Source organism: Balaenoptera borealis (assembly GCF_965194805.1).
Source record: "Balaenoptera borealis genome assembly, chromosome: 8".
NCBI lineage: Eukaryota > Metazoa > Chordata > Mammalia > Artiodactyla > Balaenopteridae > Balaenoptera > Balaenoptera borealis.
In genome coordinates, this window is record NC_138865.1 from 66,444,531 (window position 1) to 66,453,249 (window position 8,719).

General features: G+C 36.0%; 1 protein-coding gene across 2 annotated transcripts in view; it reads right to left on the reverse strand.

Moving 5' to 3' along the window:
* IL33 (interleukin 33) overlaps positions 1-7,479 on the reverse strand; it is a 50,174-nt gene extending 42,695 nt beyond the window's left edge. For both annotated transcript variants that reach the window (XM_082404449.1, XM_082404447.1), the window contains exon 1: positions 2,037-7,479. The gene's annotated coding sequence lies outside the window, so the exon portion shown is untranslated. The remainder of the gene's footprint in view (positions 1-2,036) is intronic.
* Between the last annotated feature and the right edge of the window lie 1,240 nt (positions 7,480-8,719).

An 8,719-nucleotide genomic window follows, 5' to 3' on the forward strand; every position in this document is an offset into this window, starting at 1 on the left:
CCAGGAGTCTGCTACAGGGAGGAAGTGCCCCAAACTCTTTATTCCCCCCTTTAACACCTCCAAAAATGAACTTTGCCTGTCCTCTAAGGCTGTGTACCCTTAAAGGTTCCTTTTGCGTACGGATATCAGCACTAGAGAAACCATAGGGAAATTGAAAAGAGATTAGAGGTTCTACCAGGATTTCCTAAAGTCCTTGAACCAAGCATCATTTTTTAAATGGAATTAAGATTTCTTTCTTCTGTTCAAGGAGATTATTTTTGGTCTTAATGTTTCCAAATGTCCCTGCTGCAAGTTGAGATATAAGAGAAGAATTCTATCACTCGATTCCCACCATGTTTGGCAAAATTTCAACTTGTTGAATGAAAGATACATTGATTTTGGCACAGTTACACTCACATCTCCAAAAAAGACCTCATGCTATCAGATTTACTAGCATAAATATTCCCTGATGTATATATTTTTCTTCCCCCAATGCTGCCCCCTCTATAGTACTTCCATGTAATGATTTAACTTTGCACTCATATCTCCAAAACAGACCTCATGCTGTCAGATTTACTCACATAAACAATTCTTGGTGTTTATTTTTTTCTTCCCTCAATGCTGCACCCCAACCCCCCTCCTCACCTCCCACAGTATTTCCCTGTAATGATTTAATTCCTCCATGGAGCAGAACTTTTTACAGCTGAAACTCAGATACATTCCCTGAAGTTGGTTGAAAGCTGTTTCTTTAATCCTCTACAGACTCTGGCCAGAAGAGGCAGCTCCCATTTCTCAATCGCTTCCCTTACTTTTTAGACCTATTTCAACCCCTAAGTGAAAGTTTCCCTTAGGATTCTTCCCTCGCTATAAATGGGAAAGGAAAAGAGGTACATTCTTGCTTTAGATATTGTAAGTTAAACAGTGATGGGAAAGAGAAAAACATCTACGTCAATACATTGCTGAGAAAATGAATTATGCAGCCACCAGTCAAAGATTGGCAGGAAATCCAGAATCCTTTCAGAGAAGCATGGAGAAGAAAATGTGAAATTTGAGTTGCAGAAAGTGATGCCCATGAGAGTTCTTTACAATTTAAGGACACTACCCAGCTGTGTGATTCAGCTCAAGCACCCACCCTAAACTTTAAGAAACAGAGGATTCTCAAGTTTTCTGAACACAGAGCTGTGCCTTTTCAGGGTTGAAATTAGAAGAAGAGCACTAAGTATTCAAAAGACAAATGTGAGAAGCAGTAGGTAGGGATGTAGGGAACAGCATAGGATGACATACAGGGATGCATACAGTGACATACAGGGATGATTCAAGCTGAAGAAGCACAATGCTGAGGAGTGAGTGAGCATCAAGAATATCCAGCCACACCTAGTCCTAGATACTCCACTCTCAAGTCTCCGAAGACCTTCTAGAATCAACTTGTGTACAGCCACAATACTTAGGACTTTGTGCCATTTTTTAAATTAAAATAGTCTGGAGGCAGGTATTCATGCAGGGAAAGATAAGGCAGAGGAAAGTGCAAGACAGCAAGAATTAAAGAGAACAAAAACAATTTTCACTCTAAATGAAGAATAGTAGCAAAACTAATGAGCTTTTAAATTTACTCATTTAGGATGTCAATTCCTTATTTTTTCACAAATTATTTTTGAGCAGATGTTTTTGAGGGAATGGCACCTTTCAGTTCTTATATTTGTCCTTTCTTGAAAACCACTTGTAAACAATTGTGAGTATGTTTGTCTTGGATAAGCATTTCAGGAGTAGGAAATAGAATTATCAACTTGCTTTACGAGGTTTTGTGGTGGGGAAGGGGAACAGTACTATACAAACAATTTATTTTAGCAATTTATTAATAATTTTATAAATCACTCAAAGGAAAGCAAAATGGAATTTGAAGTTAGTAGCAACTATTATCATCAACTTTTACTTCTATTGGCAATAATAATAAATCGACCTAATCCTTTATAGAAATAAAACCATTTTTCCATGGTTCTCAAGATCTCACTTTGCAAGATGTGACTAAAAATCTACCAGAATATGGATTTCATTCTTACCTTGTGATCTGGTGTTGATTTCTCCCCTGAAAAGCTGCAGTTCTCTGTTCAGAGAGCTTGCAGGCTCTATTTATTACTGAAAGTTTGGCAGAGAACCAAATTGCTGTAGAAGGGAGAGCTGAATGGGTGAGATTTTAGCAGGTTTTAATAGCATGTAAAAAAAATAGCATGTAAAAAGCCAATAGTTACAATCCTGTCAACTAAGATTCACTGCTTTCTGTCTTCTTCTCCCCATTTCCATCTTAAATTAATCCAGCAAGTATGGATTTTATGTTCTGTGTTTTTAATACTTCCAATTCACATCAGAATCATGTCACATGCAACACTTTCATTATCCCTAAGCCTGAGCAATTATCTGTTACAAGCTAAGTGTTGTGTTTGTGAGGAATGAAAGAAGAGGGCTGTATCTCCTCTTGAAATGAAGCAGTGAAGGAAGAAGGCAAGTAGGCAAGAAGCTAGATGATCCGTGCTGATTTGGAGTTGAGCTGTGTGCAGTAAATTGGAGGGAGAGATGACAGGTAACAACTAAGGGACTGTCATTATGCTCTACCCTGGTAATTCTTGCAAATACTAAGATTACAAAGGATTAACAGTGTGACTTTATGATGTACTCTGAACTCTGTTTTATTATAAAATGTTCCTCTTTATTTATTTAAGAAGTGTCTCTTATAAGCAGTATGTAGTTGGTTTTTGTTTTGTTTTGTTTTTAACCAGTTTGACTATCATTTGTCTTTGTACTGGACTATTTAGTCTACTTACATTTATTGTATTTACTGATATATTTGCATTTATGTCTACAATTTTGCTTTATTTTTCTATATTTTGTCCTCCTGGTTTATGCCACATTTTCTTTCTTTCTTTGCTTCTTTTGGATTAATCAAATTTTTAAATTATGAAAATTTCCCCTAGCAGTCATGCACTATAACATTTCTCTCCTCAGAAGAGTAAGATTGCAAAATATAACAAAAACTGCCAAAACTTCAGCTCTGTTTTAAGGGCTTTCTAATTTTTATAAACCTCTGCCTCATGCAATTGCATAATTTGGCAAATGTTTTGAGGAGAAAACTCCTTGTATGTCAGGCTCAGTTCTCCCCAGCCCTTTTTTTTCACTAAGTTCTTGGCCCTTCAAGCCTCCAATTTTGTCTCTTCAGCCCCACAAGACAACCAAAGACTTTGCTGATTTCTCTGTTTCCTAGCAGTGGCCTTCTGCCCAGACAGAATCCAGATTGCCTGCCTCCTGGTGCACACATGGAATTGGCAAATGCCCGTGGGAAAAAAGCAGCTGTAGCTTCAGCTTCCCTCTCCTTGGAATCTTGATTCCTCATCCTCAATGCTTCTTACCTTTCTCTTACCTTTAAATGGGTTTTTGTTTGCTTGTTTTTTTGTTTGTTCATTTGTTTGTTTGTGATGCTTTATCAGCCCTTTTTGGTTATTCTTAATGGCAACATTGGACTGCCACAAGCTACTCCATTCTATTAGAAGTGAAAGTCCCTAGCTATCTGAGTTCAATACAAATGAAAACATGGCTCCAGAAGCCAGGAGGACTGCAGGTCATTTGGGCTTTATTCAAGTGACAGTAGAATTTATTATCCAAAGTGTAAAACTTTTTAGAATGAAAAAAGTGTTATTAATAATTAGTCCAGAGTAATAGGTGAACACTGAGATATGGTCACCCCAGTTTTATGACTTACATAGTTCTTTTTCCTCTCCTGTTCCTTCTCAAGTACCAACTGCCTCCTTTCAGGGTAGATACAAGGAGTCTGTCTGAAATTTTGCTGACCCACAGACACATACTAGATCTGGCAATGTTACTTTGTTCCTAAAAGAGAAAAAAAGCTAAAACTGAGGGTTTGCTACCAGCAGACTTTAAAAAATGAAGTTGTAAAGGATATACTTCAGGCAGAGGAAGTTGACCCCAAATGGTAGACCTAAGCTTCAAGTGGAATTGAAGAGCAAAGAATATGATAAATATGGAGGTACTACTAAACAAATATTGAGTATAAATGATGATAATAATTTATTGTAATATTAAGAAAAGCTAAAACTAAATACATGACGAAAGTAGCCCATAAATCTGGAGAGGTGATTATAGGAATGGGAATTCTCTAAGACCATGTATTTGTCAGAAAGGGGATAAAAATATTCCTGAATTTTAGGCTTAGATACATTAAACATGCCTGTTACATTTTTCAAGAAGATTTTCAGAATAATAGATATCAGGCACATAACTAACTTCCAAGCTATTGGAGGAGGAAAAATAGAATGAGGTCAAGTATACTGAGATAAAATAGGGAATTCCCTAGCAGTGCAGTGGTTAGGACTCTGCACTTTCACTGCTGAGGGCCTGGGTTCAATCCTTGGTTGGGGAACTAAGATCCTGGAGGCCCCATGGCGCTGCCCAAGAAAAAAAAAAAGGAGATAAAATAGTTGTCTATACAATACAAATCAAGCAAGACTGGAGAAAGAACAAAACAGTTCATACAATACAAATCAAGAAAGGAGAGAAAACAAAACATGAGAAAGGCAAGACAAAGAGAAAAGACAAAATAGAGTATATTTAACCCAAATATATCAATAATTTCATTACATGAATTATATGCTTCAGTCAAAAACCTAATATCATTGGACTTGAAAAGAAAAGATTCATCTATATGCTGTTTTTAAGAAACATATACAAAATCTATAAATTGAAATTAAAGGATAGAAAATTATGTGTTGGCAAATACTAATCAATAGAAAGCTAGTATTGCTTCATTCATGTTATGCTTTTAGGTAAAAAGTATACCTAAAGATGAAGAAGTTTACTGAATATGACAAAACATTCAATACACTGGGAAGAAATATATCTAAACTAACAAAAATCTGTTACAGTCTAAAGTACATAAAACAAAAATGAATAGAATTATGGAGGGAAATACACATATCAATCATTCTAGTGGGAGACTGAATATGTATATCTTAGCAACTATTGTTAAGCAGAAAAAATATTCGTAAGAATTTAGAAATCTTGGATGACACAATCAACGAGCTAGGTCAAATGGATATATAAATTTCATTTTATCTAAGAGTGGGGAATACATACTCTTTTCAAGCACATATAGAACATTTACAAAATTAAACATATTCTTGTCCATAATGTAAGTTGCAGAACTATTTCAATTGATGTCACTTAATATGGCAGAATATGGAATTCCAGGGTTCCATGCCTTCACAAAAGCAACAAATAAGCTGACAAGAACTGTTAAAATCAAGTTTCACATTACCCTTCAATCTAGTAAAAACTTACAACAACCACAAAAAGCTTAATGAAGAAAGAAGCTGGTGCATTGCAGTGAGAGAGCGCTGTGGCACTTTTAATTGCCTACTTGCCATCCTTCATCCCCCAGATCAATGGCAGCCAGGAAGATGACAGCCTGCGCCCCTGGTGCAGATGCTAGTGCCGGAAGGAGGAAGATAGGCCTTATTCTCAAAGAATTGTGGTTGTGTGTTTTGACCTGCTCCCTAAAGGACTGGTGCAAGTACTTTCCTTTGTTTTATTTGATTTGAAGCATTCCCAGGGCTGCGGTGGCCTCCTGGGAAGTGTTTGCCAAAAACATTTAAAGGGAAAAGAATTGGCTGCAGCATCCTGGGACAAGAGATAAAACAGAATAAGCAACAGACAAGTCAAAAAGCCTGGAAAGGAAGAACTTAAGAAAGGAGATATATGGGAGAATAAGGTCTTTTAAAAGTTCCAATGTGTACTGGGGAATCAGGAAGTCAGTGCTCATACCCAAGTCTGGACACATGTTCAAAACAGGCCTTAGAAGACCCTATATTTTCACCTCTGGCTGACCTTCAGTCTCCATGGTAGCATGAAGTGAAGGCTAAGGCAGAGTTATAAATCACCTGGCTAAGCATTGAAGGAATGCCCCACACAGAACCAACTTGCAAAAACTGGGAGAGTAATTTTTTCCTTTTCCTTTTTTTCTTCTAATTTTGGCTGTAGTTGTTTAAGGAAATTATGTTCATAACACTAGCTGACCACTAAGCTAATGGTACACAGACTTCAGTGGTCACATGTAACAAAGAATACAGACTGTAGAAAATACTTTAGAAAACTCACTAAACAAAAAACAACAACAATTCACAACAAGCAGGAGCAACAAACCTGGGAATGGGAAGTATTGAATTTCCAGAGTTACTATGTTATAATTTTCAACATGTCCAGTTTTCAACACAAATGATGAGGCATGGAAAGAAACAATAAAATATGGCCCATTCACAGGAAAAAAAGAAGTCACCAGAAACCATCCTTGAGGAAAAGCAAACATGGGACTTACCAGACAGAGACTTTAAATCAGCTGTCTTAAATATGTTCAAAGAGATAAAGGAAACCAGGAGAATGATGTCTCACCAAATAGAGAGTATAAATAAAGAGAAAGAAATTATAAAAAGGAACTAACTAGAAATTCTGGAATTGAAAAAAAAAAGTAAAATAAAATGAAAAATTCACTAGAGGAGATCAGTAACAAATGTGACTATTAACAAGAATCAGTGGTTAGGTCAATTGGGGAGCAGAAAGAGAAAAGAATAAAGAATAATAAACAGAGATTAAGAGACCTTTGGGACACCTCAAACATACCAACATATGCATAATAGGAGTCCTAGAGGGAAAAAAGACAGAGAAAAGAACACAGAATATTTGAAAAAATAATGTTTAAAAACATAAGTTTGATGAAAGACAGGCATCTATACATTCAAAATACTCAATTAAATTCAAGCAGGATAAACTCAGAGATCCACACTGAGACACATTAGAGCCAAACCGTCAAAAGCTAAAGACAAAGGGAGAATTTTGAAAGCTGCACGAGAGAAGTTTCTTATCATGTATAAGGTATCCTCAATAAGGTTAACAGTTAATTTCTCTTCAGAAACCATGGAGGTCAGAAGGCATTAGGATGACATATCTAAAGTGCTAAAAGAAAAACACTGTCAACCAAAAATTCTATATGTGACAAAAACCATCCTTCAAAAATGAAGAGAAAATTAAGACATTCTCAGATATACAAAAACAGAGTTGGTAACTAGTAGATCTGCCCTGTAAGAAATGCTAAGGTAAGTCCTTTAGTCTGAAATGATAGGACGCTAGACAGTAACTTGAAGCCATATGAAGAAATAAAGAACAATGTTAAAAAGTAGCTACATGCGGGCTTCCCTGGTGGCGCAGTGGTTGAGAGTCTGCCTGCCAGTACAGGGGACTCGGGTTCGAGCCCTGGTCTGGGAAGATCCCACATGCCGCGGAGCAGCTGGGCCCGTGAGCCACAGCTACTGAGCCTGCGCGTCTGGAGCCTGTGCTCCGCAACAGGAGAGGCCGCGATAGTGAGAGGCCCGCGCACCGCGATGAAGAGTGGCCCCCGCTGGCCGCAACTAGAGAAAGTCCTTACACAGAAACGAAGACCCAACACAGCCAAAACTAAATAAATAAATAAATAAATAAATAAAAATTAAAATAAAAAGTAGCTACATGCATAATATTGTTATATTTTATATTGTTATATTTTTTATTTGTAATTCTTCTCTTTTTTCTTTATAATTTAAAAGAATAATGCATAAAATAATAATTATAGATCTATGTTTATCTATAATTAATGTAGAAACATCTAGTTTGTGACAAAAACATTGGGAAAAAAGAGGATGGAACTATAAAGGAGAAGAGTTTTGTATGCTATTGAAAATGTTAGTATTAACTCAAACTTGATTATTATAGAGTTAAGATTTTATTGTAATCCTCAGGGTTACCACTAAGAAGAAAACAAAAATACACAGAATAAGTAATGAGGGAAATCAAAATAGCACACTAGAAAAAAATCAATAAAAAAAGAAGGCAGTAATGGAGGAAATGGGGGAAAAAAAGATATAAGACTTAAAGAAAACAAATAGCAAAATGGCAGAAGTATGTACGTACTTATGTGTAGTTACTTTATGTAAATGGCTTAAATTTTCCAGTGCAAAGGCAGATATTGGCAGAATGAATAAAAAGCATGATCCAATTATATTCCATCTATCAGACACTCACTTTAGATCCAGGGACATAAATAGGTTGAAAGTAAAAGCATGGTAAAATATATTCCATGCAAACAGTAATCAAAAGAGAATTGGTGTGGCTGTGCTAATATCAGACAAAATCGACTTTAGGACAAAAATTGTTACAGGTGACAGAGGCGTTATAGATTGATTAAAGAGTCAATCCATCAAGAAAATTAACAATTTAAAACGTATACTCACCAAATAACAGAACCCCAAAATATATGCTGCAAAAACTGACAGAATTGAAGTGAGAAATAGACAATTCAACAGTAATAGTTGAAGACTTCAATACCCTACTTTCAGTAATAGGTAGAACAGCCAGACAGAAGGTCAATAAGAAAATATAAGGCTTGAACAACACTATAAACCAACTAGGCTTTACAGACATCTATGGAACACATCTGTGGAACACAACAACAGCAGAATACCTTTTTTCTCAAGTGTACATGTAACATTCTCCAGGAAAGACACATATTAGGCCACAAAACAAATTTTAATGAATTTTAAAAGATTTAAATCATCTAAAATTTCTTCTCTGAGTACAATGAGATAACACTAATAAATGAAGGAAAACTAGAAAATTCACAAATATGGGGAAATTAACACACTCAAGCAAC